The 9,611-nt window shown below is 45.6% G+C and overlaps 1 long non-coding RNA gene across 1 annotated transcript; it reads left to right on the top strand.

Annotated features, from left to right (window-relative positions):
* The first annotated feature begins 2,277 nt into the window (after positions 1–2,277).
* Positions 2,278–3,736, top strand: LOC116967549. Its single transcript, XR_004410258.1, has 3 exons — positions 2,278–2,287; positions 3,516–3,538; positions 3,637–3,736. It is a non-coding gene; the product is annotated as an uncharacterized LOC116967549 (long non-coding RNA).
* The last annotated feature ends 5,875 nt before the right edge of the window (positions 3,737–9,611 follow it).

Raw genomic sequence — 9,611 nt, 5'->3', positions numbered from 1 at the left:
TGTTTTTAAGAGAGTTAGATATAGATCTTAGGGCTAACGGAATCAAGGGATATGGGAGAAAAAGTAGGAACGGTGTACTGATTTTAGATGATCAGCCATGACCATATTGAATGGCGGTGCTGTCTTGAGGGGCCGAATGGCCTACCACTGCACGTATTTTCTATGTTTCTATGACCCGCTGAGTTAATCCAGCACGTTGTGTCAGACATAGAATGATACAGTGTGGAAACAGACCCGTCGGCCCAACTTGCTCACACCGGCCAACATATCCCAGCTGCACCATTCCCACCTGCTTGCACTTGGTCCATATCCCCCCAAACCTGTCCTATCCATTTCACTGTTTTTTTAAACGATGGGATAGTCCCAGCCTCAACTACCTGCTCTGGCGTCTATCTGAAGAAACATAGAAACATAGAAATTAGGTGCAGGAGGAGGCCATTCGGCCCTTCGAGCCTGCACCGCTATTCAATATGATCATGGCTGATCATCCAACTCAGTATCCTGTACATGCCTTCTCTCCATACCCCCTGATCCCTTTAGCCACAAGGGCCACATCTAACTCCCTCTTAAATATAGCCAATGAACTGGACTCAACTACCTTCTGTGGCAGAGAATTCCAGAGATTCACCACTCTCTGTGTGAAAAATGTTTTCCCCCTCTCGGTCCTAAAAGATTTCCCCCTTATCCTTAAACTGTGACCCCTTGTTCTGGACTTCCCCAACATCGGGAACAAACTTCCTGCACCTAGCCTGTCCCACACTGAAAGGTCTCGACCGCAAACGTCACCCTTTCCTTTTCTCCAGAGATGCTGGCTGTCCCGCTGAGTTACTCCAGCTGTTTGTGCCTATCTTCGGTTTAAACCAGCATCTGCAGTTCCTTCATACACATACCTCCTCTGGCAGCCTGTTCCATACACCCATCACCATTTGTGTGAAAAAGATACCCCTCGGATTCTTAGCAATCTTTTTCCCTTCACTTTGAACCTATGTCTAGTCCTCGATTCCCACACTCTTGCACAAAGAGACTGCATCCACCCAAAGTCTGTGCTATCGTCTATATTCAGGCCGGTTTAATGTCTAACTGACTCCTCCCTCGTGTGAGATTAGTTGGGAGTGGCCAGGACACTGAACACTGAACACTTGCAGCCAAATAACATTCATTCCCCCGAGACGGCAGCGCTCGCAGTGGAAAACACTTTGAGCCAGGAAGTGGCGGAATTAAAATGGCTGCGAAAAACATTTTCGAGAGTTTAATGGAGGAGGTAGTTTGTCCCATCTGCCTGGATTTCTTCACCGATCCGCTGTCCCTGGAGTGTGGACACTACTTCTGCCGCTCCTGTATCACACAGAGTTGGGACAGGGAGGGGAGAAACTCGTGCCCGGAATGTAGAGAGGAGTTTACAGACCGCACCCTCAAAGTAAATCGGGCCTTGGTGAGACTGTCTGAGAAAGCTCGAACACTGAGCCTGAATCGGACAGAGAAGGAAAGTAAACTTCAGTGCGAGAAACATCAGGAAGAACTGAAGCTGTTTTGTGAAACTGACAATAAGCTGATCTGCCTGGTTTGTCGAGATGCGAGGGAACACAGAGATCACTGCTTCATGCCGGTTAAAGAAGCTGTTCAAATATACAAGGTAAATGCAAACTGAATTTAATCACATCATTTTAATTCCTTCTTTAATGTTCAACAATTTAATTATCTGATTTTCAAACACAATCCCAGGATCAGGTGAAATCTTCTTTCGAATCTCTCACAAAAATCAGGGATCCAGCGAATGGAGCAGCAACAGAAACAGAAGATTTCTGGAGTTCTGGTGAGGCTTTTAAGTTTCGATTTCCTGATCTTATGTAGATTTGATCCCTGTGATGCGTGTAATAATAGGGCAGCGCAATGACACAAGTAGTGCTGCTGTCTCCTAATTCTGGTGAGCATTTCGACAAACTATTGAATTGCTAACGCAAGTAAAAAATATACCGGGCAAATGTCACGGTCAAAGTCGTGAGGAAACACAATTAGTGACATTATATATTGATCTTCACCTTTCATTTTACAGGAACAGTCACACAACCTTCAGTCCAAAATCACCTCCCAGTTTGCTGAACTGCACCAGATTCTCACTGAGAAAGAGCAGCGCGCACTGGCAGATATCCGGGAGGAAGAGAAGAAGATTCTAAATACAATGGAGAAAAATCTTGGAAAGATTCAAGACAATTTAAGTTCCATTCAGGAGGAACTCTTAAAGTTGCAACAACAGCTGGATCAAAAAGACAGTCGGTTGTTTCTGAAGGTGAGGGGTTACACTACAGTTTGGTGAAGTGAAAGTGCACAGTCACAAAATGGTGGGTGACATTTCTGAAATAAATGCTGCATTTGCCTGTAATTCAGAACTGGGTAAATGTTCCGTCTGTTCCAGAGCTGTGCTGCTGTTGTTCCCAAACTAAATGTCCTCCTGCATAATCTGTGGGATCTCTGCACTGCCTGCAGTCTCCTTGGGATGAGTTATTGTGATCTTGTCACTGAGTTCATGGCTGTTTGATAATCCCCCGAAAAGATGACGTGGAAGGTTTGTCGTATGTTCCTCTTTAGTGGGAAATAATTTTGTGGCGTTAAACAGATCTGTTGAAGTCAGCTTTGGTGAGACCACACCTGGAGTATTGCGTACAGTTTTGGTCTCCAAGTCTGAGGAAAGACATTCTTGCCATAGAGGGAGTACAGAGAAGGTTCACCAGACTGATTCCTGGGATGCCAGGACTTTCATATGAAGAAAGACTGACTCGGCTTGTACTCACTAGAATTTAGAAGATTGAGGGGGGATCTTATAGAAACTTACACAATTCTTAAGGGGTTGGACAGGCTAGATGCAAGAAATTGTTCCCGATGTTGGGAAAGTCCAGGACAAGGGGTCACAGTTTAAGGATAAAGGGGAAATCCTTTAGGACCGAGATGAGAAAAACATTTTTCACTCAGAGAGGTAAATTTGTGGAACTCTCTGCCACAGAAGGTGGTTGAGGCCAGTTCATTGTCTATATTTAAGAGGGAGTTATATGTGGCCCTTGTGGCTAAAGGGATCAGGGGGTATGGAGAGAAGGCAGGTGTAGGATATGAGTTGGATGATCAGCCATAATCATATTGAATGGCGGTGCAGGCTCGAAGGGCCGAATGGCCTACTCCTGCACCTATTTTCTATGATTCTATGTTTCTATACACTTAATCAACCCCTGTAATTTATCCCCCTTAACATGCTTTAAGGTCGCCAGCACTTAATGGGACCTGTTCTATCCTAAATTATCCTTTTGCTCTTAAAGGGACCTAGTCTCCCCCTAGTTATTATTTTGCTGTTAATACACTTGTAGAATCTCTACGGCAATATCCAATTTCTGTCTCTGTGACAATGACAATAAATGTTGGGCAATGGAACATTTCTGGGGCTTGTTGTAATTTGTGTGAAAATCCTGCTGTCGGGATATGGATGTCCCGTATCAGGCTACTCAAGATTTGTGTTTTATTTCTTGCAGGAGGAAGCTGATGGGAAGAGGAGGTAGGCCATGCTCTTGACTGAACCACTGCATGTTTGTGTAGAACAGCTCAAAAAAATGGTTGAGGCTCAGTTTATAACCAGCTGCTAAATATTTGCAGGGTTAGTGATGAAGATAAAGCACTCTCAGTGACAGACGCTGCCTTGCCGATTGAAACATTTGATCACCACTTTTTGATGAACACGCTGTGGAGAGAAACACCTGCCATTAAGTGAGGTAAAACCTGTCCAGTTTCCTCTCTTCTTGTTTAGTAACACACATGCAAACATTGCCGAGATAAATTGTATTCCCCTCTAATACTTCTTATGGCAGCTGTCTCTCTCCTGTGAACTTTAGAAAACTGCATCTTCCATTCCTCAGTCCGTTGGCCCAGTTCATGAGGATCAGTTTAATCTAAGACAACCTTCTTCACTCTCCACAATGTCTCATGAATTTTAATCTCATCCACAAACCTGCTAACCGTGCCACCCACATACCCTGCATTCATCTGATCATTTATATAAATAAGGACCAACAGTGGAGTCAGCATTGAGCATTGTGGTACATCACTTGTGACATGCCTCCAGTCTGAAAATCAATCTCTATCTCCCACATCAGGCCACATGTTGACCCATTGGCTAACTACCCTGGAATCCATATGATCAAACCTTCCGGATCAGCCAACCACAGAAGTTGCTGCTATCAAATTGCCAATCTTACTTCCGACATTCACATACAAGCCATAAAAATATAACATAAACAGCAGTGAACATCTGAAATGTTCAGCCCCAGGAGGTAGTGATAGGTCAGATTGTTGGCAATAGGCAAAGTGGATTCAGATGGATATTTGAAGGATCGAGAAATTGGCGGTTATGGAGAACTCACATAGAACAGGAATTGATGTCACCTTAGATCAGTCATGATCACATTGAATGGCGGAGCCGGCCTGAGGAGTGGAGCTTACTCCTCCTGCTATTTTCTTGTGTTCTTTAGTTTTTTCCATACCTACGGAATGATAAATTTTACACAGCGGGAATGTGGCAAAGATTGACAATACTTGTCCATGGAACAATGACTTTGCTGTGCGGGGTGAGATTGAGTAGACTAGGCCTGTATACTCGAGAGTTCGGGTGTATTGGAGGAGATCTCAGCGAAACACAAAGTTCTTACAGGGCTCAGGATGCAGGTAGGATCTTTCCCCTGGCATAGAAACATAGAAAATAGGTGCAGGAGTAGGCCATTCGGCCCTTCGAGCCAGCACCGCCATTCAATATGATTATGGTTGATCATCCAAAATCAGTACCTGTCAAGTCAAACTGAAATGAAAGAACAGGTGCAGAGAAATGCTAAATTGAAATCACGAGACAGTGATTAAAGTGGGCGGATCCCCAGCCTGCCGAGTTCTGCCCGGGGGTCAAAAGGGCACACAGCACCAGAAGCCAGTGAAGAAGATACAAGAGACTTCCGAGCAGAGAACTTGAACAGTAAATCAGAAGGACTGTCCGAAAAGACTGCCGCGATAGCCAGAAGAGGCAAGCATGACTGATTTTCTACAGACCCGATTGGCAGCCGGTTTTTCACCTGATAAAGACCAAAACTGGTAAAGACTAAAACTGCTAAAAAACTGCTAAAGACTAATCTGCCAAAATAAAAGAAGGAGAAAATAAAAGGTGGAAAAGAAGTGTTTGGTCTGAGTGAATCCAGTTCATCATTTCGGGGTAGATAAATCAAATCCCTTTCAAGCGGGGAATCTGCAAAAACATTAGAAGACTTGACAGTGAAAACCCGTCAGTGCGGGCGGGGCCAGGAGATCTGGAAACCTGGAAAAGAGACAGTTAAGTCAAAATAAAACATGGCTAATGAAGTTGCTGGAAAGTCAGCTGAGCAGCACAAGGTGGAGAGGACAACAGCAAAACGGGCATTCTCTCGTCTTGTTAACAGCATCATTAGGAACCATGAAGAAATGTCTGAAGAAGAGCTCAGGAACAATTTCAACAAACTCATGCAGGAGGCCGAAAAAGTCATGGAAGCCAATGACGATGTGGAGGCTGGACTCATTGCAGAGCTGGAGGCGGAGCTGGACGCAGATGAAGAAACTGTGTTAACTGAACAGCAAAATGCCGACCTGGCAAAGACTGCAAAGGAGTGTGAGTCGAAACTAAAAGAGGTCAAAGGGCTCATCCAGGAACTCTATGGGCAAACTTTGGAAATGTTGAATTATCCACCTCACTACAGACAGCAGATGGTGCATGTGAACTTGCTGCTGCCACCGCACCATCAAATAGCAACCAAGAAGCATATGAATTCATGCTTAACCACCTGCAGAAACTGGTAGAGACTGCAAAGGAGACGTATAGTCGGTGGAAACGTTGGGTCCCTCTGGATGAGCAAGAGAGCTTCCAGAAACACCTAAGAACACTCGAGCTTCTCGTCCCCAAACTGGTTTCCAGGAAGGCTGACTTCATACAGGCAAGAATAAAGGAGGACGCTGAAGGATTAGCACAAGCGGCGAATGCTTTCAATTATCCTTCACCAGCCATCAGACTGAAGCCCACGGCCCTTCCTAAGTTTACTGGAAACAAGCGTGACTTTTATAGATGGAGGAAGGATTGGGAAGCACTGCAAAAGCAAGGTGAACCCACTGGATCAAATGAGGTGAAGAAGGTTCAATTGCTGGACAGTCTGGAGGACAAAATTACAAGAGACCTCCGCCTCACAAGTTATAACACTGCAGATGATATCTTTCGTGTCCTAGAGAACCGGTTTGGAAATCAAACAGCTATTGCTATTGAGATAGTGGAGGAGCTTCAGGGAATCCCACCTGTCAGAGGACATCAGCCACGTAAAATAGTGGAATTAATTCAAGCTGTGGAAAAGGCGCTTAATGACTTGAGCGATCTCGGAGACACAGGCGCTATTAAAAATCCACTGATGACAAAATCAATTGAAACCAAGCTTCCAGAAACCCTTAAGAAGGAATGGCTGGTTTATGTAGCTGACAAGAGGAATGCTGTAGCACCAGAGAAACGGTTTGACAGTCTCTTGTCATTTCTCAAAGAGCAGGAGAGCATATACGAACAGCTCGAGCAACTGAGGGACGAGGAGCCGAGTAGAAAGGAAACTCGGACTGAACCAAGACATGCCAGAACCAAGTCTACCAAGTCAGAAAATGACCACACAAGTTGTGTAGTCTGTGGTGACATAAAGCATAACAGGAAGCTGTACTTCTGCAAGCAGTGTCGAGGGCTAAAGCTGACAGAGAAAAGAGCTGCAGTAAAGAAGTTGGGAGCATGCAAAAAGTGTCTTGAAGTTCATGATGATGGTTCATACTGCAAACCTGCATATCGGTGTAAAAATCAAATCTGCAAGGATGAACAGAACCCTGAGCATCATTTTTATCTGTGCCCCAATTATGAGATGAGGAAAAGCAGTGTGGATCAGAGAAGGAGTAAATTTGGTCCAGAGGAAGATAAAGGCAAGAAGAAATATACAGTGGACCAAGAGGAGTTTTTCAGCAAACTTCCACCAGAGTTGGCAAAACAATGCCGAGATGTGTTCTCGAACACTGCATCAAGAGCCTTCAACACTGCAAAGCATCAGCCAAGCCTCCTAAAGGAAGGTGGACTGCAAGAGCATCCAGTGATTATGATGCTTTTGGAGGTCATAGCAAATGCTGGACAAAAGGTTGGGACATTAATTGACTTGGCTTCAGATACCAACTACATAACTCACAAGGCTGCGAGTAGACTGAACCTTAGGAGTGAAGACATCACGCTTATCGTCCATGGAGTTGGGGGGATGAAGGTCCACGTAGAGACGATGCGCTACCTTCTAAAGATCCGAGTGAAGACTCCCAAGGGCACACTCAATTCGCACCAGTTAGTTTGTTATGGATTGGACAGCATTGCAGATGTTCACAAACATGTGACACCACAGCAGCTGCAAAAGTTCTTTCCAGACGTCCCACTTGAGGAACTTGTAAGACCAAAAGAGATACATTTGCTCATAAGCCATAGAGAAGGTCAGCTAGCGCCTCAGAGGATTAGAACTGTTGGAGATCTCATTCTGTGGGATGGACCACTGGGAAAGACTGTTGGAGGTTGTCATCCTGAGCTGTTTGAGAAGCTTACCATGTCAGCCCACATGTCCAAAACACACTTCGCAAGATCAATGAGAGCAGCTGCTTTAAAGTATGAGGAGCTCACTGCCCCAGTCCCTGAGGAACTTTCACCAAACGGACAGGTCGCCGTCAAAGTTCAGAAGTCACGTACATCAACCGCCAATCGGGACTTCTTGGATTGGTGGAAGTGGGATAGCATTGGAGCAGCATGCGAGCCAAAGTGCGGGGGTTGCCGCTGTGGAAACTGCCAGCCAGGCGGAAAAGAAATGACTCTTGCTGAAGAGAGAGAGCTCGAAGTGGTAAGGGAAGGCCTCACCTACGTAACAGGAGACCGTCACAGTAAAGACCCACATTGGCATGCTAGCTATCCTTGGTTGGAAGACCCAGCTTCTCTACCAAATAATAAAAGGACAGTGGAAGCCACCTTTCTCAGGACGGAGAGGCAGCTATCCAGAGAACCTGAATGGAAAAGTGCCTACACAGCTCAGGTGCACGACATAGTGGACCGAAAGGCTGCAATCAAATTGTCCGAAGACATGATTGCAAACTGGAAGGGACCAGTGTGGTATGTGAGTCACCTTATTGCTCCAAACCCCCACTCTGTCACAACCCCAGTGAGACTAGTGTGGAACAGCAGCCAAAAGTGCAATGGTGTCAGCTTAAATGATTTGCTGATGAAAGGTCCAGATGTCCTCAACCAAATTCGCGCCGTCCTCCTCAGATTCAGAGGCGGAATCTATGCTGCTCTGGGAGACATAAAGAAGATGTATAACTCAGTCTGGTTGGAGGACCGTGAAGTACACTTACACAGATTCCTCTGGCGAGATTCCGAGGACGAGGAGCTGGGAGAGTATGCTATCACAAGATTGAACATCGGAGACAAACCTGCGGGGTGCATTGCACAGTTGGCAATGCGTGAGACTGCTAATCTTCCTTCTTTTACCCACCTCAAGGATGAGCAGCAAGTACTCCAGAAAGACAGCTATGTTGACGACATCCTCACATCTCACAACAGCCTCGACCAGTTGAGAATCATCACAGCAAATGTGGAACGAATCCTAAAAGCTGGTGGTTTTGAGCTCAAGCCTTGGGTTCTGTCTGGTCAAAGTGGGAGGAAGGAGGACAGTGATGCTTTAAAGAAAAGCAAAACAAAAAGCATGATCCTACCCAACCAAATGCATGATGATGATAACAAGGCACTTGGTCTGGGCTACATTGTTGAAGTGGACATGCTCCACGTTATGGTGGGAATCAATTTCTCCAAGAGAAAGAAAAAGATGCGGCTTGGTCAAGGCCTTCTACAAGAGAGAATCAAAACTCAGACGCCAAATCCCCTAACAAGAAGAGAGCTTCTCAGCCAGGTAGCAGGGCTATATGACCCCATTGGCATAGTGGCTCCTGTTAAGCAAAAGGGAGCGATTCTAGTACGCAGAGCTTTCCAAGAAGCAAAAGAGGGAAGCTGTTCGGTCAGAGACACATGGGACATGGCACTCTCAGATGGACTCAGGGAGGATGCAATTAAGCTCTTTGAAGAGTACGTATAACTTGGAAAAGTAAAGTTCGTCAGGGCACTGACTCCCTCTTGCTCCGCAACTGAACCCTTGGGAATCACCTTTTCTGACGGAAGTGAGCACACCTACGGGGCGGTGATGTACCTGAGATGGGATTCAGACCATGGCCCAATTGTCAGACTTGTGGAATCCAAGGCCAAGTTAACTCCCTTGGACCACAGAGGAGACGCTGTTAAAGCAGAGATGTGCGGAGCAGTGTTCGCCTCACGCTTAAAGAAGTATTTTGAGCTACACAATCGGATTCAAGTGGAGAAGTGGTATCATCTTGTGGATAGCCAAACAATCCTTGGTGCAATACAGCGAGAAAGCTACGGATTTCAGACATTCTTCGCCAATCAGATTGGAGAGATTCAAACAAGCACCAAAAATCAGGACTGGCGGTGGATTCCTGGCCCACAAAACATC

The sequence above is a fragment of the Amblyraja radiata genome, chromosome 40, assembly GCF_010909765.2.
Source record: "Amblyraja radiata isolate CabotCenter1 chromosome 40, sAmbRad1.1.pri, whole genome shotgun sequence".
Taxonomy (NCBI): Eukaryota; Metazoa; Chordata; class Chondrichthyes; order Rajiformes; family Rajidae; genus Amblyraja; species Amblyraja radiata.
Note: the sequence above shows the minus strand (reverse complement) of the source record. Positions and strands in the feature narration are given on the sequence as shown.